A 23,748-nucleotide genomic window follows, 5' to 3' on the forward strand; every position below is an offset into this window, starting at 1 on the left:
GAAGGGAGGATTGCTTGAGCCCAGGAGTTTGAGACCAGCCTGGGCAACATAGCAACACCCTGTTTCTAAAAACAAACAAACCAAAACCCCAAGAAAGTGGGGTGTTGAGGAAAAGAAAACACATCATGCATTCTCAGGAAGGAGAGACAACAGCTTAAGAAGCTCAGGTACATTAATGAACAAACATGTCTCAGTGCCCAGGCTGAAGAAGAAACAATGAAGCTCAGCCTGCTGGGTGTGTGTGGAAGGAGCTGGCTCTCAGAAGGGGAAAAGTTGGTGACATAATTATATATCTACCTCTGTAACTTCCTGAGTCTAGCTGGCAGAACCACAGCTTTGCCCACATTCTTTGGGGAACTGGTGGAAATATAGCAGACTCTTACCAGGTACAGCTGTAAGATGAGTAAATCCTCAGTATGTTGGAGTGGCCTTGTAACCATGGGTAGAAAGGCCTTAGGTAACACCCGGTTTGTAAGCCCTTCCAGCCATGGGCCAGCACCTTTACTACAGCCACGGGCCAAGGACACCTTTACTGTGTATTTTGCTTACCTGCTTTACAGAGAAAAGATACAGTCGGTCAGCTGTCAGTAGCCCTAGCCAGGCCCCAAATACCACTCACCTTCCTTCCATGACAAGTAGTCCAGCTCTGCGCTGAAAAAATGAGTGTATGTGACTGCTGCTGCAACCTGCAAGAGTAACATTTTAGTAAGCAGATAACAAGTCCAACCTTTGTGCTTAGAATTTTCCAAAGCTTTTTCTAAGAAATAAACTATCTCTATTGCACTTCGTCCTATACTAACTTCTGATACCTTTTGCATTAATGCCTACATTGCTATTTAGGAGGCCTAAACATGATCCTTGTTTAACACAACAATTCCCAAGTCTAATACAGTGTTTAGCACATAGAAGGCACTTAAGTTTTTAGTGAAAGCAAGTTAAATAAATGAATTCTGATGATCTCTCTCTTTTTTTTGAGACAGAGTCTGACTCTGTTGCCCAGGCTGGAGTGCAGTGGCACAATCTCTACTCACTGCAACCTCTGCTTCCTGGGTTCAAGCGATTCTTGTGCCTCAGCCTCCCAAGTAGCTGGGATTACAGATGTGGGCCACTTCACCTGGCTAATTTTGTATTTTTAGTAGAGACAGATGTATTAGTCCATTTTCATACTGCTATAAAGAACTGCCCAAGACTGGGTAATTTAGGGAAAGAAAGAGGTTTAATTGACTCACAGTTCCTCATGGCTGAGGAGGCCTCAGGGAACTTACAATTATGGCAGAAGGCTAATGGGAAGCAAGACACCTTCTTCATGGGGTGGCAGGAGGGAGAAGTGCCAGGTGAAGGGGGGAAGAACCCCTTAAAACCCATCAGATCTCGTGAGAACTCACTATCACAATAACAGGATGAGGGAAACCGCCTATGATTCAATTACCTTCAACTGGCCTCTCCCTTGACACGTGGGGATTACAACTAAAGATGAGATTTGGGTGGAAACACAAAGCCTAACCATATAATGGGTTTTCACCATGTTGGCCAGGCTGGTCTCAAACTCCTGACCTCAAGTGATCCGCCGGCCTCAGCCTCCCAAAGTGCTAGGATTTTAGGCGTGAGCCACCGTGCCCAGCCTGATGGTCTTATTTAATGTGAACCAAAAGCATGTGCTTTTCATACATTATCCCATTTAATTACATTGTTCATGGAAAGCTGGCCTCCTCAAGAAGGTATAAGTTCTTTGAAAGCAGGAAAAGTACAATATATTTGAGGCTTATTAAAGACTTTACACACATCCTATACCCACCTATCTTATGGCAGTGCCCCTCAAATCCTTCTCAAAGATACTTTTTTCTTCTTCTTTTAGAGTACTAAAAGCTATATTTATTTATCATTTTGCTACAGGGCAAGACGTGCTTATTTTGGTAAGTCCCACTAATGGTTTTAGAGTGGAGAAAGTTATTTATTTATGGTCTAATGTATTGTTTCCTCTTATTCAGAAACAGTCCCAGCTAAAATGGTTTACTTAAATATGTATTATGTAATCAAATAGGACTACGTATTAAAGTACATAATAGGCCAGGCTCGGTGGCTCACGCCTGTAATCCCAACACTTTGGGGGGCCCAGGCAGGAAGATTGCTCGAGGCCAGGAGTTCAAGACCAGCCTGGGCCAACCATGGCCCAACCTCATCTCTACTAAAAATACAAAAATTAGCCAGGTGTGGTGGTGCAGGCCTGTAGTCCCAGCTATTCAGGAGGCTGAGGCACAAGGATCGCTTGAACCTGGGAGGTGGAGGTTGCAGTGAGTTGAGATCGTGCCACTGCACTCCAGCCTGGGCAACAAAGCAAGACTCTGTCTCAAAAAAAAATTAAAAATTATATAAAAACAAAAATAAAATATATGATGAACATGCCAGGTCCCCTGTATCATTTATAATCAAAGAAGCTCTGTTTTTGTCTGTTTGAAATTCAAAAGCTTCCACAAATTTTTACTTAAATCTGTACAGCAGTGCCCTGGGAAGGAAGATGTGATATTTCAATAAAAAACTTTACAGACGTTAAAGAGATGAATTAATTAACGGAGAGGCTAGATAGAGGAATTTCCCACTTGGAAAGAATATTTCTGTGTCTAAGAATTCACTTTACTCTGAGCTCAACTGGTAAATTTAAAAAGCACTGAGTTGAGGTCGGGCATGGTGGCTCACGCCTGTAATCCCAGCACTTTGCGGGGCCCAGGCAGGAAGATTGCTTGAGGCCAGGAATTCGAGACTAGCCTGGCCAACATGGTGAAACCCCATCTCTACTAAAAATACAAAAATTAGCCAGGTGTGGTGGTGCATGCCTGTAATCCCAGCTTCTTGGAAGTCTGAGGCACAAGAATCGCTTGAATCTGGGAGGCGGAGGTTGCAGTGAGCCAAGATGGTGCCACTGCTCTCCAGCCTGGGTGACAAAGCGAGACTCTGTCTCAAAAAATAAAAAAAAGCACTGAGTTTTTGTTTTTTAATATAACAGCTTTACTGAGATATTTTTCTTTTTTCTTTTTTTTTCTTTTTGAGACAGAGTCTTGCTCTTGTTGCCATCTTTGTCACTCTTTGAGATGGAGTGCAGCAACATCTTGGCTCACTGCAACCTTCACCTCCCAGGTTCAAGTGATTCTCCTGCCTCAGCCTCCCTAGTAGCTGGGATTACAGGCTCTTGCCACCATGCCTGGCTAATTTTTTTGTGTTTTTAGTAGAGATGGGGTTTCACCATATTGGCCAAGCTGATCTTGAACTCCTGACCTCAGGTGATCCACCCGCCTCGGCCTCCCAAAGTGCTGGGATTACAGGTGTGAGCCACCACACCCAGCTGATATATTTTACATAGCATAAAATTTACCCTTTTAAAGTTTACAATTCAGTGGATTCTGGTATATTCACAGAATTGTGTAATCATCACCACTATCTTATTTTTAGAACCTTGTTTTCAACCCAAAAGAAACTCCATACTTATTTGCGGTCACTCCCCATTGTCTCCCTTCCCCCAGCCCTTGGAAGCCACTAATTTACTTTATGTCTTTATGGTTTTTCTCCTTTCTGGACACTTCATATAAATAGAATCCATGCAAAATTGGCCTTTTGTGTCTAGCTTCTTTCACTGAGCACAATGTTCCCATGATTCATCCATGTTGCTGCATGTATCAGTATTTCATTCCTTTTAATGGCCAAATAATATTTCGTGTTATGGATATATCTCATCTTGTTTATCCTTTCATTAGTTGATGGATATTTGGATTGTTTCCACTTTTTGGCTATTATGAATAATGCTGATATAAACATTTGTGTACACGTGTGTGTGTGCACATATGTTTACAATGATCATGGCTATATACCAAGGAGTAGAATTGCTGAGTCGTAAATAACTCTGTTCAACGTTTTGAGGAATTGACAAACTATTTCCAAAACAATTGCATCATTTTACAATCCCACCAACAGGTGTAAGGATTCTAATTTTGCCATATCTTCACCAACACCTATTATTTTCTGTCTTTTTAAATTCTAACCAGACCAGTGGATGTGAAGTGGTATCTCATTTCAGCTTTTGATTTGCATTTCACTAATAACTACAGTAACAATGTTGAACATCTTTTCTTGTGCTTATCTGCTATTTATATATCTTCCTTGGAGAAATGTTCATTCAAATCCTTTGCCTTTTTAAAAATTGGTTTGTCTTTTTATTATTAAGTTGTAAGAGTTCTTTATATATTCTAGATACAAGTCCCTTATCAGATATATGATTAGCAAATAATTTCTCCCATCTTGTGTGCTTTTTTTTTTTTTTTTTAGACAGAGTCTCGCTCTGTTACCCAAGCTGGAGTGTGGTAATGTGATCTTGGCTCACTGCAACCTCTGCCTCCTGGGTTCAAGTGATTCTCATGCTTCAGCCTCCTGAGTAGCTGGGACTAGAGGCACACGCCACCACCCCCCGGCTAATTTTTGTATTTTTAGTAGAGACGGGGTTTCACCATGTTGGCCAGGCTGGTCTCAAACTCCTAAGCTCAAATGATCCACCCACCTCGGCCTCCCAAAATGCTGGGATTATAGACGCGAGCCACAGCACTCAGCCCCTGCGTGCTGGGTTCTATCCATCCATCCTTCCTTCCTTCCTTTCTTTCTCTCTCTTTTTTTTTTTTTTTTTTTTTTTGAGATAGAGTCTCACTCTGTTGCCCAGGCTAGAGTGCAGTGGCACGATCTCAGCTCACTGCAACCTCTGCCTCCTGGGTTCAAGCGATTCTCCTGTCTTAGCCTCCTGAGTAGCTAGGATTACAGGTGTGTGCCATCACACCTGGCTTATTTTTGTATTTTTAGTAGAGATGGGTTTTCACCATGTTGGCCAGGCTGGTCTCAAACTACTGACCTCAGGTGATCCACCTGCCTCGGCCTCCCAAAGTGCTGGAATTACAGGCGTGAGCCACTATGCCCGGCCGCTACTCTTAATTCTAAATTATTTCACTTTCCTTGTCTGGAAAATAAGTGGGTTTTAAAGACTCCCAGAGTGGCAAAATAGGGTGCATACACACTGGTCAGTGACCAGGGAGTATGAGAAGCCAAGGGATTCATGTGATCCATCTTCTAAAATACCAGTACCACTCAAAGATTGTAAAGTAAGCGGAATCTTGCTTTTTCACATATGAAAATCTGGAAAAGAAAGAAACCGTATGCACTGAGCAAATAGAAAATTTGGCACTTTTGAGAACCTGGTGGCAATGGTGTTGCTGTTGTATCAAAGTAATAAGGGTGAGTGAATTTTGAGAGATAAATTATGCCTGACCATTGGAACCAGTGAGCAGCCGAGCATGTGACAGCAGTAAGCCTCCAAAACCTAATTTTTTGGAAAAACAAGCCGGTCAGCTTACAACCAGTGTTTATGATTTTTAATTTTCTTTTTCAAGAGACAGGGTCTCCTTCTGCCACCTAGGCTGGAATGCAGTGGGGCAATGATAAATATTAGTAGCACCTCTGTAGCAGAAAATACTGTATCAAAAAGAAGTATAGGATATTCTTAGATGTTCATCTAAAATATGGATTTTAACCTGTGGTAAATGTGCTTAAACCAAAACCTTCTCTTGAGAATATCCTGACCAAAAAATGGCCAGAGATTTTGTTCCTGCAGCCAGAAAAATCACTCACATATGTCAGATGAGGGTGTAGTATATAGACTATATAAAGAACACTTACATCTCAATGACAAAAAGACAACCCAATTAAAAAATGGGCAAAGGATTTGCCTTAGTCTATTTGGGCTGCCATAACAAAATATCATAGACTGTGGCTTATAAACAACAGAAATGTATTTCTTACAATTCTGGAGGCTGGAAGTCTAAGATCAAGGCACTGGTAGATTCATTGTCTGGTGAGGCTTCACTCCCCCATAGACTATCATCTTTTTATTATAACTCACACAGTGGAAGGGGGCAAAGGATCTCTCTAGGTTCTCTCTTATACAGGCACTAACCCATTCATGAGGGTTCCGTCCTCATAACCTAATCGCCTCCCAAAGGCCCTTCCTCCTAGTATCACCACCTTGTGGATTAGAATTTCAATGTATGAATTTGGGGAACAGACATTTAAGGACTTAAATTTAAGGATGTTTAAGGACTTAAATAGACATGCTCACTTCGGCATCACATACACTTGTTTGTTCATTTTGTATATTTTTTATTTTTATTTTCATCTTGAGACTGGGTCAGGAGGCTGAGGTAGGAGGATCACTTGGACCTGCGAAGTGGAGGCTGCAGTAAGCTGTGATTGTGCCACTGCACTCCAGCCTGAGTGACAGAGTGAGACCCTGTCTTAAAAAAGAAAAAAAAAATCATGTTGTTGTTTGAAGTAAAGTAAGTACTACCAGGTCTAAAACAATCCCAGAGGTCTCCTGGACTCCTTCTAACCACCCTTGCTTCCTGTCTGCTCCCTCCTCCCCCAGACAACCTTTCAATCCTTCTTCTTCCTTCAGTGTATACCTTCATATTTTAAAATAAAATGCATATAGTTTTATACACACACATACACACACACACACACACACATATATATATATATATATATTTATTTTTTTTAGACAGAGTCTCGCTCTGTTGCCCAGGCTGGAGTGCAATGGCACAATCTCGGCTCACTGCAACCTCTGCCTTCCAGGTTCAAGCGATTCTCCTGCCTCAGCCTCCTGAGTAGATGGGATTACAGGCATGCACCACCATGCCCGGCTAATTTTGTATTTTAATAGAGACAGGGTTTCACCATTTTGGTTAGGCTGGTCTCAAACTCCTGACCTCAAGTGATCCACCCACCTTGGCATCCCAAAATGCTGGGATTATAGGCGTGAGCTGCCGTGTCTGGCTAATTTTTTTGTATTTTTAGTAGAGATGGGGTTTCACCATGTTGGCCACGCTGGTGTGGAACTCCTGACCTCAGGTAATCTGCCCACCTCAGCCTCCCAAAGTGCTGGGATTACAGGCATGAGCCACTGTGCCTGGCCCGTATAGTGCTATAATTTTTATATCTTGGTTTTAGATATAAACTGATGACTTCTACTGTGAAGATGAGGTTTTTAGCTCTATTATTACCCAGAATGTCATCTAAAGACATTTAAATGTATACATACATTCTCCTTCCCCATCCTCCTAATAGTTATGTCCTAAGTTTGAATTCTATTGATATTTATGTTTACATATATAATGAATTGTGCTATAGAGACCATTTCTTGTACTTTTTCTCTTTTTTTGCAATTAATAAGTGCCTTACACTTGCTTGAAGAAGTGAATGATATGCCTTCCCAAAATATACCAAATTGGTATTTTGATTATTTTGAGTTGAAAACATTGGAGATGTAGTTTTGGAAAGGGCGAGCTGACCATCTTCTCCCGCATGCAGCAAGCCATCAACATTCCTCTGGGAGGGGCACTCTCCTGCACAAGGCTCAGAAAAGAGCCATTATCCCAGAGTGGGATTGCAATGTACCTGACAAATATATTTATGGAAATCACCCTTATCTTCCATATATCTCCTAGTGACACCCCTGGAAATGTATTGCTCCTACTTAGGTCCCCTTAGTCCTGTGGTTTCTTCTCAGATTCATCATTCTTTGTCCCAAAAGTATAAAAAAAACTGTCTTGCTTTGGCCATTTCTTTGGACTTGACGCTCTTGTGAAGATCCCCATGTATGTGTAATACTAATGAATTTGGGCCAGATGCGGTGGCTCACGCCTATAATCCCAGCACTTTGAGAGGCCAAGGCAGGCAGGTCACTTGAGGTCAGGAGTTCGAGACCAGCCTGGCCAACATGGTGAAACCTCATCTCTACTAAAATAAAAAAATTAGCCGAGTGTGGTGGCACATGCCCGTAATCCCAGCTACTCGGGAGGCTGAGGCGGGAGAATCACTTGAACCTGGGAGGTGAAGTTTGCAGTAAGCTGAGATATTACCACTGCACTCCAGCCTGGGTGATAGAGAGAGACTGTCTCAAAACAAAACAAAACAAAACAAAACTAATGAATTTGTATGCTTTTCTCTTGTTAATCTGCATGGTGTCGATTTGGTTTCTAGAACCAGCTGAAGAACCCACGTAAGACCAACAGGGGTACTAGAAGTGATCTCTGGCTCTCCTACACTCTTTTCTTTAACCTCGTTTTTTATTTACCCAGTATTTATTCATCCCCAAGATCTCTGCCAGAAGTGTACATCTCTTCTTAAGTTCTCCAAACATACTGAGAATTCCAGCAATTTCATCTTCTTCTTTGAAACCTTCCCCTTGCCCCAGGACTCATCTGTCCTCCTGCTGCAGGCTGGGCTAGTCGGCTCTCTCGCCCTGTTGTACAGATGCCATATGGAGACTGCCTCTTACCCTCCCCCCAGAAATTCCTCTCACTCTTCTCCTGAGTGAGCTCTCATGCGTCCTAGATTCCATGTCTTATTCTTTCTTGGTTTACTCTCTTCAGTGAAGCACTTCTTCCGGTAGCTTCCTGGAAAAGACTGCATCGGGAATAAATTTCTTGAGGTGTTATGTGTTTGGAAGATTTTTATTCTACTCTTATGTCTGATTGACAGTTTGGTAGGAAACAGACTTCTAAGTTGGAATTAATTTACCCTTGAAATTTTGAAGTCATTGTTCATTGTCCTCTAGCTTCAAACTGAGATTTCAGATACTATTCCAATTCTGATGCTTTGTGTGTGACCTGTCTTTCCCTTAGAAAGACTGTGGGCTGAGATTGGGGCTCACGCCTGTAATCTCAGCACTTTGGGAGGCCGGCGTGGGAGTGTCACTTGAGTCCAGTTGTTTGAGACCAGCAAGGGCAACACAAGGAGATTCTATCAATACAAATAATTTTTTTTTTTAATTAGCCGGGCATGGCAGACGCCATACTAAAAGCCAAAATGGCTGCCCCGAGGAGGCGCGCACCGCGTAGCTAGTGAAGGTTGGGGAGCAAGCTTCTGCGGGAAAGAGGGAGGGGTTCTCCAGGAAAAGCCGTTGAGAGGACCATCACACCCCAAGCAGCACAGGTTCCAGTTACAGCCATCCTTTGTCTTAAGTCATAACTTTTGAACTATATTTGAAAAAATACTGGCCAAGAAAGAAAAAATGATAAAATTTTTCCTCATGGTGAATAAACAAGGGCAGACTCGACTTTTTAAGTACTATGAACATGTGGATATTAATAAGCGTACACTTCTGGAAACAGAAGTCATAAAGAGCTGTCTCTCCTCGATCCAATGAACAATGCTCTTTCATTGAATTATAAGGATTTTAAGCTGATATATCGGCAGTATGCATCTCTCTTCGTTGTGGTTGGAGTTAATGACACTGAGAACAAGGTGGCTATTTATGAATTCATTCATAACTTTGTGGAAGTTTTAGATGAGTATTTCAGCTGAGTAAGTGAATTAGATATAATGTTTAATTTGGATAAAGTACACACAATTTTGGATGAGATGGTGTTAAATGGCTGCATTGTGGAAACTAACAGGGCAAGAATTCTTGCCCCTCTACTAATTCTTGATAAGATGTCAGAAAGCTGAAAGGAAGTCTCTTCCAGACAACATGGATTTATCAGAAATGCGAGTACCATGGAATACATCTCAACATCTGTAACCCAGAAGAATATGGAAGACCACAATTACAAAATGGGGTATCCTTCCAAAGACATTATAAATAGGCATTTTCCACAGTTCCTAAAAAGACAACAAAACTGTACTTTAAAATATGTACAAAAGAAAAAAATTTTTTTAAACTGAGAGCGAAGTTTTACTTTCTAATTGTAAACATATCTTTCCTACTTCTTTAAATTCTGTTGAGCACCTAAGGAACCCTTATTGGTCTGTGCTGCTTTTTGCAAATTGAATTCAGGAATAGCAGGATGGTAGTGGGAAGAAAGTATGGCAGTTTTCTGTCAGCCAATGAAGTTTTAAAATTTAAACACAAGGCATTTTGAGTAACGTTGTTTTCTGAAGCCTGTCTTTTTTTTGAGACGGAGTCTAGCTCTGTCACCTGGTGCATTCTCGGCTTGCTGCAGCCTCTGCTTCCTGGGTTCGAGCGATTCTCCTGTCTCAGCCTCCCAAGTAGCTGGAACTGCAGGCATGCGCCACTACACCTGGCTAATTTTTGTGTTTTTAGTGGAGATGGGGTTTCACCGTGTTGGCCAGGCTGTTCTTGAACTCCTGGCCTCCGGTGATCCGCCCGCCTCGGCCTCCCAAGGTGCTGGGATTACAGGCATGAGCCATCACGCCCAACCAAGAGGTGTTTTGTTTTTGTTTTTGTTTTTGTTTAAGAGAAGCAGGTCTTGCTGTGTTGTCCAGGCTGGACAGCAGTGGCTATTCACAAGCATGATCATGTTGTACTACAACCTTGAACCTTCTGGGCCTAGCTTTAAAAGCTTTGTAATGTGGGGCTGGTGCAGTGGCTCACACCTGTAGCCCCTGCACTTTGGGAGGCTGAAGAGGGAGGTTCGAAATTTGAGACCAGCCTGGGCAACACAGACCTCGTCTCTACAAAAAGTGCAGGGGTTAGCCAGGTGTGGTGGCGCATGCCTGTGGTCTCGACTGCTTGGGAGTCTGAGGCAGAAGGATTGCTTGAGCCCAGGAGTTCAAGTCTGCAGTGAGCTATGATCGTGTCACTGCACTCCAGCCTGGGTGACAGAGCAAAACCCTGTCTCAAAAATAAAACAGTCCGAGGGTGGAGGCTCAGGCCTGTAATCCCAACACTTTGGGGGGGCCACGGCAGGAGGATTGCTTGAGCCCATTAGTTCAAGACCAGCCTGGGCAACACAGCAAGATCATATCTCTACAAAAAATAAATAATTAGCCAGGTTCGGTAGCTCATGCCTGTAGTCCTAGCACTTTGGGAGGCTGAGGTGGGCAGATCACTTGAGATCAGGAGTTTGAGACCAGCCTGGCCAACATGGTAAAACCTTGTCTCTACTAAAAATACAAAAAAAATTAGCCAGGCATGGTGGCAGGTGCCTCTAATCCCAGCTGCTCAGGAGGCTGAGGCGGTAGAATTGCTTGAACCCGGGAGGCGGAGGTTGCAGTGAGCCGAGATCATGCCACTGCACTCCAGCCTGGGCGACAGAGCGAGACTCTGTCTCTAAAAATAAATAAATAACTAATTAAAAAGTTAGCCAGCTGTGGTGGTGAGCACCTGTACTCCTAACTACTCAAGAGGCTGGGTGGGAGGATTGATCAAGTCCAAGAGTTTGAGGCTACAATGAACTATGATCACAACATTGCACTCCAACCTGGGTAATGGAGAGAGGCCCTGCCTCAAAAAAACCAAAACAAAACAAAAAACTTTTATAACGTGTACCTAACAAAGATTGCAGAGTTAAATTTTATTTGCCAGTTTGTAAAAGCCTTTGATATTCATTTTAAGGGCACTTAGTAATTACAATGCCATTATGTAATTAACTCTGTAGAGAACATTACTTCCAAATAATGGATGGTCAGACATTAAGAGAGCCCCAGAGAGTCCCTACAGCTATCCTTTATGTCCCCTTTTTTGTTTGTTTTTTGGAGACAGCATCTCCCTCTGTCTCCCAGGCCGGAGTGCAGTGGTGTGATCACGCCTCGCTGCAGCCTCTGCCTCCTGGACTCGGGTGGTCCTCCCGCCTCAGCCTCCCGAGTAACTGGGACCACAGGCGTGCACCCTCTCCACCCAGCTAATTTTTGTATTTTGTTGTAGAGATAGGGTTTCGCCATGTTGTCCAGACTGGTCTCGAATTCCTGCGGTCACATTATCCATCTGCCTTCGCCTCAGGCCTGAGCCACTGTGCCCAGTCTTTTTATGCCACATTTTAAAAGGTTTGCTTATTACTAAGCTTACTGTTAATGAAATTTAGTTCAAAGTTTAAAAGTAGAATGCAGCCAGGCACAGTGGCTTATGCCTGTGATCCCAGCACTTTGGGAGGCCGAGGTGGGTGGATCATTTGAGGTCAGGAGTTCAGGACCAGCTTGGCCAACATGGTGAGACCCTGTTTCTACTAAAGATGCAGAAAGGTTAGCTGGGCATGGTGGTACGCGCCTGTGATCCCAGCTGCTTGGGAGGCTGCGGTGGGAGGATCGCTTAGGCCCGGGGGGCGGAGGTTGCAGTGAGCTGAGATTAAGATCGTGCCACTGCACTCCAGCCTGGGCAACAGAGCAAGACTCTGTCTCAAAAAAAAAAAAAAAAAAGTAAATATCTCCCATCTCAAAAAAAAAAAAAAGTAGAATGCAAGAAAATGTCTCTGTACAGGTAGGCATGAAATGAATCCTTCTCTTCCTCCCTTTTACTCCTTTAACCCCTTCTCCTGCAATGTCTTGAAGTAAATTACTGTCATTACAGAAGAGCAACACACTGCATTCCCCCAAAACCTTTCTATATGCTTTTGCTACCCAGTTAACAGAAGAATATACAGAACTGTCTTAGGCGAAAATATGTACAGTAGTCCCTCCCTTATCCACTGTTTTGCATTCTGTGGTTTGTGTTACTCATGGTCAACTAAGGTCCCAAAATATTAAAAGAAAATTCCAGAAATAAACAATGCGTAAGTTTTAAACTGCAAAAATAAATAAATAATAAGATTTTAATTTTTTGTCTTCCTTCCTTCCTTCCTTTCTTTTCTTTCTTTTGAGACGAAGTCTCATTCTGTCACCCACGCTGGAGTGCAGTGGCATGATCTCAGCTCACTGCAACCTCCGCCTCCCAAGTTCAAACTATTCTCCTGCCTCAACCTCCCTGAGTAGCTGGGATTACAGGGGCATGCCATCACACCCAGCTAATTTTTATATTTTAACTAGAGACTGGGTTTCTCCATGTTGGTTAGGCTGGTCTCAAACTCCTGACCTCAAGTGATCAACCTGCCTCAGCCTCCCAGAGTGCTGGGATTACAAGCATAAGCCACCACGCCCAGCCTCTTTTTTTTAGTTTATAGCATGTGGGGTGAGAGAGCACAGATCCTGGAGGTACTGCAATACCAGGTCTATGTGTGGAGTGGACGGAGCATGCTCCTATTCCATCTCCCTGCTCCAAAAATCCATTTAATATGTTGTCCTCAGACAAAGGACGTATCAGATATTAAACTGATAAGAAGAGACACTGTACTTGATCTTAGGCAAAAAGCCAAGAAGCAATTTTAAAAAGGTGTTAATGATCATCTCTTTTTATTACTACATTTCTTGATGTAGGACTCATTTCACACATGTGCTGAGCACTCAGTGAGCTACTTCAACCTCAGACTCATGTTTTTCAGTTCTGGTGTATTTGCATAAATTATTTTTTTGTTAATTTCCTCTCTTCATTTACTCTGTTTTCTCTGTCTGGAATTCCTATTTGAAATATTGGGCCTCCTGGACAGATCTTCTTTCTCTTTTCCTTCTTTTCAAATTCTCCATCCTTAAATTTTACTTTGTGGGAGATTGTCTTAAATGTGCTTATATTTTTCAATTTCAAATTTTTATTTCTGTCACAATAAATATTTTAAATTTTCCTTCCTTCCTTCCTTCCTCTTTCCTTCTTTCCTTCCCTCTCTCCCTTCTTCCCTCCCTCCCTCTTTCTTTCCTTTTCTTTCTTTCTTTCTTTTTCTGTCTTTCTCTCTCTTTCTCTTTCTTCCTTTTTTTTCTTTTTTTTTTTTGACAGGGTCTTGCTCTGTCATGCAGGCTAGACTGCAGTGATATGATCATGGCTCACTCTAGCCTTGACCTCTTCGGCTCAAGTGATCCTCCCACCTGAGCCTCCTGAGAAGTTGGGACTGCAGGTGCATGCCATCACACCTAGCTAATTTTTTATTTTTTGTAGAGACAGGGGTCTCCCTATGTTGCCCAGGCTGGTCTTGAACTCCTGGGCTCAAGTGATCCTTCTACCACAGCCTCCCAAAATGCTGGGATCACAGGCGTGAGCCACCGTGCCCAGCTAGAGGAGTTTTCTTTCTTTCTTTTTTTTTATTATACTTTAAATTCTAGGGTACACGTGCACAATGTGCAGGCTTGTTACATATATATACATGTGCCATGTTGGTGTGCTGCACCCATTAACTCGTCATTTACGTCAGGTATTTCTCCTAATGCTATCCCTCCCCCCTCCCCGCATCCCACGACAGGCCCCAGTGTGTGATGTTCCCTACCCTGCGTCCAAGTGTTCTCATTGTTCAATTCCCACCTATGAGTGAGAACATGTGGTGTTTGGTTTTCTGTCCTTGCGACAGTTTGCTCAGAATGATGGTTTCCAGCTTCATCTATGTCCCTACAAAGGACATGAACTCATCCTTTTGAGAGGTGACAGCGTGCTGGCAGTCCTCAGAGCCCTCGCTTGCTCTCCGCACCTCCTCTGCCTGGGCTCCCACTTTGGCGGCACTTGAGGAGCCCTTCAGCCCACCACTGCACTGTGGGAGCCCCTTTCTAGGCTGGCCAAGGCCAGAGCCTGCTCCCTTAGCTTGCAGGGAGGTGTGGAAGGAGAGGCGTGAGCGGGAACCTGGACTGCGCGCCGCGCTTGCGGGCCAGCTGGAGTTCCAGGGGGGCGTGGGTTTGGTGGGCCCCGCACTTGGAGCAGCCAGCCCTGCCCCTGGCCGGGCGGGGCGCCCGCTCCAATCCGACAGACTCACAGGAACCCATGGAGGCGGGGGAAGGCTCAGGCATGGCGGGCTGCAGCCTGAGCCTCCCCGACAAATGCCGCCCCCTGCTCCAGGGCGCCCAGTCCCATCGACTGCCCAAGGGCTGAGGAGTGCGAGCGCATGGCGCAGGACTGGCAGGCAGCTCCACCTACAGCCCCGGTGCGGGATCCACTGGGTGAAGCCAGCTGGGCTCCTGAGTCTGGTGGGGCCTTGGAGAACCTTTATGTCTAGCTCAGGGATTGTAAACACACCAATCAGCACCCTGTGTCGAGCTCAGGGTTTGTGAGTGCATCAATCGACACTCTGTATCTAGCTGCTCTGGTGGGGCCTTGGAGAACCTTTATGTCTATCTCAGGGATTGTAAATACACCAATCGGCACTCTGTATCTAGCTCAAGGTTTGTAAACACACCAATCAACACCCTGTGTTTAGCTCAAGGTTTGTGAGTGTACCAATCGACACTCTGTATGTAGCTGCTCTCGTGGGACCTCGGAGAACCTTTGTGTCCATACTGGGTATCTAATCTGATGGGGACAGTGGAGAACCTTTATATCTAGCTTAGGGATTGTACACCCACCAATCAGTACCCTGTCAAAACAGACCACTTGGCTCTACCAATCAGCAGGATGTGGGTGGGGCCAGATAAGAGAATAAAAGCAGGCTGCCGGAGCCAGCAGTGGCAACTCGTTCAGTTCTCCTTCCACACTGTGGAAGCTTTGTTCTTTCGCTCTTTGCAATAAATCTTGCTGCTGCTCACTCTTTGGGTTCACACTGCCTTTATGAGCTGTAACACTCACCGCAAAGGTCTGCAGCTTCACTCCTGAAGCCAGTGAAACCACGAGCCCACCAGGAGGAACGAACAACTCCAGACGTGCCGCCTTAAGAGCTGTAACACTCACTGCGAAGGTCTGTAGCTTCACTCCTGAACCAGCGAGACTACGAACCCACCAGAAGGAAGAAACTCCGAACACATCCGAACATCAGAAGGAACAAACTCCAGACGCGACCTTTGGAGTTAACAAACTCCAAACTCCACCTTAAGAACTGTAACACTCACCGCGAGGGTCCGTGGCTTCATTCTTGAAGTCAGTGAGACCAAGAACCCACCAATTCTGGCCACACTTTTTTATGGCTGCATAGTATTCCATGGTGTATATGTGCCACATTTCCTTAATCCAGTCTATCATTGATGGACATTTGGGTTGGTTCCAAGTCTTTGCTATTGTGAATAGTGCTGCAATAAACATACGTGTGCATGTGTCTTTATGGCAGCATGATTTATAATCCTTTGGGTATATGCCCAGTAATGGCATGGCTGGGTCAAACGGTATTTCTAGTTCTAGATCCTTAGTTTTCTTGAAGTGACTCTCTTATCTATTACTGCACAACAAACTACCCCAAAACATAATAGCTCAAAATAACCTTGAAGAAGACAAAAGGGATATAGAGAGGAACCACTTTATTTGCTCACAATTTTATAATTTGGGCTAGGCTCTGTGGGTCAGATTTTCGGCTGGGTGTGGTGGCCCACACCCCTGATCCTACCAAGTTTTTACATTTTTTTTTATTGCATCTTGTTTTTGTTTCATGTATGTACTACATTCCTAACACACTGAGGCTATTAATTAGAGGGGCTTTAAACATTTTTTCTTCTGCTGTATTTATGTCCTACAGGTTCCTTTTATTCCTATTTAATTGTATGTGTGGTTTGATTCTCAAAAATTAAGTCACCCTTGCCTGACTGCTTACACTTTAGGATATTGCAGTAAGAGGCCGATTGTATGCTCTGAGTTTGTTGGGACTCAGAAACCAGTATCCCAAAATATAGTGCTTTGATATGCTGAATGGAAGAAGCTTCAAGTTTTCTCTGACGACACTCTCCACCATCTCTCCCAAAGCACGGGATCAAGCTGAAGTTCCTTCATCTGCCTAAGATCCAGACCCACGAAAAGGAACAATTTTTTTCTTCCTCTTCCTGTAAGACCACATCTGAAGAGACTCTTTCAGGAGATAATGTAGAAATTAAGCTCTGTTCCCCTAACATTCATTCTCTTTACTAATCCCCTAAACAGAATGCTGCTGCTTCTTCCTCCCACAGCCTTTTTGTCTGGATGATATATAAGTTTCTAAACTCCCCTGTGGAGTAAGTAATCACTCTGTGATTCTCCCCAGGTAAAATTTCTATGCCTTTTCTCCAATTAATGTCTTTTGTGAGCTGATTTTTCAGCAAACCTTCAGAGGGCAAAGAGCAAGTTTTCCCTTGGCCCCTGCAGTTCACTGGCTTGTGGACTTCCCTATGGGATGATCTATCTATCTATCTGGCTGGGCTCTATGGTTTTTTTTTTTTTTTTTTTTTTTTGAGATAGGGTTTTAGTCTGTCACCCAGGCTGGAGTGCAGTGGCACAATCATGGTTCACTGCAGCCTCAACCTCCCAGGCTCAAGTGATCCTCCCACCTCAGCCTCCTGAGGACTGCAGGCCCATACCTCTATGCCCAGCTAATTTTTTACTCTTTGCGGGGGTAGGGGGTCTCACCATGTCGCCCAGGCTGGTCTCCAACTCCTGGGCTCAAGTGATCCTCTGGCTGGACCGTATCTTAAAGAACATTAGAAATTAAAGTATATGAGTGTCAATATTTAAACTAATCACATTATATGCACTTGCATATGTTAAGAATAACCGTAATATGCTAATTTACTAGTTAAGCTAAAATATCACCCTCTTCTCTCCCCTGAAACTCAAAAAGCTAATGCCATCATTTTAGATATAGCATTTATAGCAATGAGTCATATTTGGCTGTGAATCATAATCAATGTCTCAAATAAAACTTGGCAGAATATCAGCCACACAGGTTCATCCTGAGCTTTCCTGTGAAGGTGGCTGTGCTTGTTCTTCAGCTCTGAAATCCAAACACACTTCTGGTCTTTCTCTGTGTGTTCAGGAATTTTAAAAATGACATAACTTAGGGAATGTCAGTTTTGTCTTCTTGTACAAACCTTAGATTTTTAAGGATGAAATAAAAACATGATAAAGATAACTCGCTGGGCGTGATGGTTCACGCCTGTAATCCCAGGACTTTGGAAGGCTGAGACGGGCAGATCACTTGAGGCCAGGAGTTCGAGATTAGCCTGGCCAACAGGGTGAAACCCCGTCTCTACTAAAAATACAAAAATTAGCTGGGCATGGTGGTGCGTGCCTGTAGTCCCAACTTCTTGGAGGCTGAGGTGAGAGAATCACTGGAACCCGGGAGGCAGAGGTTGCAGCGAACCAAGATCATACCACTGGACTCCAGCCTGGATGACAGAGACCCTGTCTCAAAAAAAAAAAAGATAACTCAGGCAATGTCAATTTGATTGTTCTGCACAAATCCTAAATTTTTCTGGATGTTATAAGGACATGAAAATGTTCTTTTCTTAGTATGAATTGCCAGAAAATCATTAATCAAATCTCATTTTTCTTCTTATGTTCCAGTGTTACAAACTAAAGAAAAAACTCTATACAGTCTCACTCAGGTTAAAAAATTACAAGCATTTCTCCAAAACAAGTGTTCATTTTCTAACCTTTTACTATCACATAGTTGAAAGAGCTCTACAGTCTGAAATTTTATTCTGTCATATCATTTTAAATTCAAATACTGTAAAAATTGGGGCACTGCAGTATTTTGTAAAAATGAAATATGCTATTTCCCTTATGGAATTGTTGCTGACTAGAAGGACAGGAATGAACTGACTGTCCTGAGGCCTGAAAAGTAAATGAGATTTGGCAGGGTACGTTTCAATCCATTTTCCTTAATTTATTTTAAACTTCTTGAAAATAATTTTACTCCCATTCTGGAGATGTCAAGTGAAATAACCAAGGATAACTAGAATGATAAATAAATAGATTTCCATATTTTACACAAGAGTAGGAACACTTTTTGTATAAATAGTTCACTGGCAACTAAAAAGCAACTTAGTTATTTGGGGATTCTTTTGTTTTTAAGAGAGAAAACGTAAAATTTCAATTCATTAGAATTTTTTTTTTCTTTTTTGGGGGAACAGAGTCACTCTGTTGCCCAGGCTGGAGTGAAGTGATACAATCATGGCTTATTGCAGCCTCAGCCTCCCAGGCTGAAACAATCCTCTCACCTCAGCCTCCTGAGTAGCTGGGACTATAGTTGTGTGCCATCACGCCCAGCTAATTTTTTAAATTTTTTGTAGAGACAGGGTGTCACTATGTTGCCAGGCTGGACTCAAACTCCTAGCCTCAAGTGATTCTCCTCCTGCCTCAGCCTCCCAAAGTGTTGAGATTACAAGTGTGAAACCACTGTACCCAGCTTCATCGGGCTTGAAAGTGAAGAACATGAAAAATAAAACCTGGTTGGGCACGGTGGCTTATACCTGTAATCCCAGAACTTTGGGAGGATGTGGTGGGAAGATCACTTGAGCCCAGGAGTTCAAGAGCTGCCTGAGCAACATAGCCAGACCTTGTGCCTACAAAAAAATTAAAAATTACCCTGGCTTGGTGGCGTGAGCCTCTAGTCCCAGCTACCCAGAGACTGAGGTGGCAGGATTGCTCGAGCCAGGGAGGTCAAGGCTGCAGTAAGCCATGATCGCACCACTGCATTCCAGCCTAGGTGACACAGTGAGACCTTGTCTCAAAAGAAAAAAGGAAGAAAGGAAGAAAGGAAGGAAGGAGGAAGGGAGGGAGGGAGGGAGAGAGGGAGGGGGAGAGAGAGGGAAGGAAGGAAGGAAGGAGAGAGAGAGAGAGGGAAGGAAGGAAGGAAGGAACGAAGGAACGAAGGAAGGAAGGAAAAGAGAGAGAGAAACAGAGACAGAAAGAGAGAGAAAACCTTATTAAACCAGGATAATCAGATGGGCACGGTGACTCAAGTGCTGTAATCCCAACACTTTGGGAGACTGAGGCAGGTGGATCACTTGAGGTCAGGAGTTTGAGACCAGCTGGGTCAACATAGTGAAACCTCGTCTCTACTAAAAATACAAAAATTAGCCGGGCATGGCAGCAAGCTTCTGTAGTCCCAGCTACTCAGGAGGCTGAGGCAGGAGAATCGCTGGAACCAGGGAGGTGAAGGTTCCAGTGAGCTGAAACTGTGCCACTGCACTCCAGCCTGGGTGACAGAGTGAGACTCTGTCTCAAAAGAACAAAAAATCACAGCTAGGTGCCGTGGCTCACACCTGTAATCCCAGCACTTTGGGAGGCCAAGGCAGGCAGATCACTTGAGGTCAGGAATTCAAGACCAGCCTGGCCAACTTAGTGAAACCCCGTCTCCACTAAAAATACAAAAAAATCAGCCAGGTGTAGTGGTGGGCGCCTGTAATCCCAGCTACTCGGGAGGCTGAGACAGGAGAATTGCTTGAACCCAGGAGGCGGAGGTTGCAGTGAGCTGAGATCGCAACACTGCACTCCAGCCTGGGTGACATAGTAAGAATCTGTCTCAAAAAAATAAAAATAAATAAATAAATAAATAAGATAGTCATATTTTCTTTCCAAATTGTCCTGTTGGTTTTCATATCCCTGTCAAAGCTATGGTTCCTCTCAAAGTCAACTAGATTTGGAAATCCAGGAGCCAATCTTTTACTCTTCTTTCTTCTCGCCTCTCCTGACCCTCATATTTCCTACCCTGTCTGGTCTCCCAGCTTGACCAATGTCACCAGTTGGGAGGGAGGGAGGGAAGGAAGGAAAGAAGGAAGAAAGGGAGGAAGGGAGGAAGAGAGGAAGGAAGGAAGGAATTCAGTTTTCCAAGAGAAGTCAGAGATTCCTAGAGTTGCCCTAGGATTCTTACTTCCTGAAGTTGCCCTGGATTTCTTACTTTCATTCCTAAAAAAACTCCACCTCATAAAACTACTACATTGGCCTGGCCAATCCTCTCAATGCTTGTCTGTCCACAGTTTCTGAAATGGACCTAAGTGGTTCCTTATAGACAGGTGTCTCACCATCCTGGCCAGAAGCCATCCAGCACAGGTCTAGTAAAAGAGTTCTGTTGAATGTAGATGATATTGACTAATCATCCAATTATCCTGTCTAGACCAATCCATATTGAACCAGTCAGCTTCCCTCTCTCTGGAATTTGAACTTTAGGTAAACAGCAAGCTAGGTGGTGGTGATAGTAGAAGTAGTAATACAGAAAAAGAACAAACAGAAAGAGTAGTTGAGTCTTTTAGAGTAAAGCTCAACAAACATCTGCTAAGAAGTAACAAATAACCTAGTAGTTAAGGCTATATTGGATCTTGAATCAATTTTGAGTTTCCAAATGTCATTTCAAGTCGGTCAGGTACTACATCATAATTTTTGTTCCTTCCATGAGTTCTGGGTATGAAGGTTTTCCTGGTATCTTATGAGGCCTGGTATGTGGTCAGTCTTCTTGTCTTCCTTATGGCTATGTGTGCATATCCTTAAAACAACCCATTACTTTAGGTAACCTGAGTTAATTCTTGCAATGAAGAAAAAATAATATAAACAATAATCTATCTCTCTCCCTGTCTCTCTCTCTTTTTTTTTTTGAGATGGAGTCTCACTCTATCACCCAGGCTGGAATGCAGTGGCATGATCTCGGCTCACTGCAACCTCTGCCTCCTGGGTACAAGCGATTCTCCTGCCTCAGGCTTCCGAGTAGCTGGGATTACAGGTGCCCGCCACCATGCCCGGCTAATTTTTGTATTTTTAGTAGAGACAGGGTTTCACCATGTTGGCCAGGCTGGTCTCGAACTCCTGACCTCAAGTGATCCACCCACCTCAGCTGCCCAAAGTGCTGGGATTAGAGGCATGAGCCACCGTGCCTGGACTCCTGTATCCTATATATACTTTATAATAAACCAGTAAATGTATGTGTTTCCCTGTGTTCTGTGATCTGTTTTAGCAAATTAATCTAACTCAAGAAGAGGGTAGAGGGAAGCCTGGCACAGTAGCTCATGCCTGTAATCCCAGCACTTTGGGAGACCAAGAAGATTACTTGAGCCTATGAGTTTGAGACCATCCTGAGAACAAAGTGAGACCTCACCTCCACAAAAAAATTTTAAAAATTAGCCTGGAGTAGTGGCATACACCTATAATCCCAGCTACTCAGAAGGCTGAGGTAGGAGGATTACTTGAGTCCGGGAAGTCAAGACTGCAGTGAGCTATGATAGCACCACTACACTCCTGCCTGGGTAAAAGAGCAAGACCCTGTCTCAAAAAACAAACAAACAAAAAGTATAGGTGACAACCTACTACTTGTCATTGGTGTCTGAAGTGGTGGCAGTCTTGTGGGACTGAGCCCTTAACCTGTGGGATCTGACTGTAACTCCAGGTAGACATGTCAGAACTAAATTGAATGATAAATATAGGACACACAGTTCTTGTCCCCTAAAGTGCTTGGTGTGTGAGGCAAAACTCCATGCATCAGGTGACAGAAGTGTGCTGTGTTGATTGTTGTGAGTGTGTGAGTGGAGAGTAGGAAAAACAGTTTGGTTTTTCCTATCTCAGGTCTCATGAGGAACAATCCGATGTTGATCCCTGATGCCTAGATTTTGCTGCTTTTTCTTCATTTAAAGAAATAAAGATTTCTTACAGAATAGAATAGCTCACTCCATGTCTTGGGTCAGAGAAAGGCCAAGATAAGTATGGAACATCTTGTTATGGATATAAAGCAAAAATGTTCTTAAAAATATTTGGGAGAAGTGCTAAAGAGACAATAGTGAGGGAGGAGAAAAGGAAAAATTTAGCAGACAGCTAAAGCTAGTCTTTGGTAAAATTCTTTTAAACAGAAAGACAGCCTGAGAAATCAAGCTAAAGGCACAAATAGAGCAGCCTGGGGAAAAACTCAGGTTGCAGCTGCACAGAAAAGAAAGCAAGGTCCAATATAGAAGCTTTTGTTCTTGGTGTAATCAGTTGGCTCCCAGGAAAAAGTTTCCTCCCCTTTTCAGGCATGTACACGGTGGGCTCCAGGGGAACTTGTACAGAGAGTGGGGGTGCTTACCCAAAACATATCCACAGTTGCACAAACGAGAAGCTGTGCTTTGTGTTTGCCTAAAGACATGTCTGCAGCTGCACAGATAAGGGGAGTTACACAGACAGCTTCACATATAAGGGAAGTTACACAAACAGCTACAGAGAAGAGAGGAGTGTCTTACAAAAGCTTTGTATTCAACTGTAAAAACGGCAACCCACTCGGACTCCCTCTCTGCTGTGGAGAACATTCCTCTTCTGCCTATTAAACTTTTGCTCCCACCTCACTCTTGGTGTCCACGTTCCTTAATTTTCTTGGTTGTGAGACAAGGAGCTCAGGTAATACTTCAGGCAACAAGACTGCTACAATAGAAATATCTTGGCTTTCATTGGCTACACCCTAAGGTTTGAGCAAAAAAAGGGAAATGATTATAGATAATTGAAACTATTTGAATCTATTAAAGTCCATAATGATTCTCCAAAGGGAAAATTTAGTAATAAACAGTTTGACTATAAAAGATAGTGAATGTGATAATATAGATGTTAATTTTTTTTTAATTGCAGAAATAAAGTTATGTGTATGGATGATTTTTTTAAAATCTAAAGCATATATTAGTTTATAAAGCACAGACATGACACTTTCCTTGTGAAAGAAGGGAGAGAAGAATAGCGGGAACTGAGAATCAGTCAAGCAGTCCTGGGAAAAAAATTAACCATACCAAGAACAGAAAGAACTACTCCACAGCATCTGTCACACCTACCAGCCAGGCAGAAGGAAGATCCAATAGTCAGTCAGCACCAGAGTCACACAGGACCATGTAGAAACAGAATTCAATAATGTGTTTCAAAATGAAGATGTGCCTAATCAAATGCCGTGAAGAAGACAGCTAACTGCACATTCTATCCCTGCCTCATGCATGATGAACCCTTTCAATGACTCTATTAATCATAACAAGTTAATGAGGCAAAATCAGTCTACAAAAATGGTTAACAGGCCAGGTCAATACATAATGATAAGAAACTAGGTTCTGCAAGGCTAGCCAACTGAAACTTGAAAAAATACACCGTATTTCAGGGAGAGGCATCAATTTACTAGAAATTAAAAGTTCTGCAGGGCCAGGGGCATTGGCTTATGCCAGCGCTTTGGGAGGCACTGGTGGGAGAACTGCTTGAGGCCAGAAGCTCAAGACCAGCCTGGGCAACAAGCAAGACCCTGTCTCTATAAAAAA

The 23,748-nt window shown here is 43.4% G+C and overlaps 1 long non-coding RNA gene, 1 other non-coding gene and 1 pseudogene across 2 annotated transcripts; 1 reads left to right on the forward strand and 2 right to left on the reverse strand.

The window, feature by feature from the left end:
* The first annotated feature begins 8,470 nt into the window (after nt 1-8,470).
* On the forward strand, nt 8,471-9,742 carry LOC100995332 (AP-4 complex subunit sigma-1-like; annotated as a pseudogene).
* Nucleotides 9,743-12,932: 3,190 nt separating this feature from the next.
* LOC112440312 (U2 spliceosomal RNA) lies at nt 12,933-13,123 on the reverse strand. The gene has a single exon (XR_003028473.1). It is a non-coding gene; the product is annotated as a U2 spliceosomal RNA (small nuclear RNA).
* Nucleotides 13,124-15,882: 2,759 nt separating this feature from the next.
* LOC117980642 (uncharacterized) lies at nt 15,883-22,636 on the reverse strand. The gene is made up of 3 exons (XR_004672063.3): nt 17,593-22,636; nt 17,132-17,191; nt 15,883-16,597 (listed from the first exon to the last, which is right to left on the reverse strand). It is a non-coding gene; the product is annotated as an uncharacterized LOC117980642 (long non-coding RNA).
* Nucleotides 22,637-23,748: the final 1,112 nt, after the last annotated feature.

Source organism: Pan paniscus, chromosome 5 (assembly GCF_029289425.2).
Source record: "Pan paniscus chromosome 5, NHGRI_mPanPan1-v2.0_pri, whole genome shotgun sequence".
Taxonomy (NCBI): domain Eukaryota; kingdom Metazoa; phylum Chordata; class Mammalia; order Primates; family Hominidae; genus Pan; species Pan paniscus.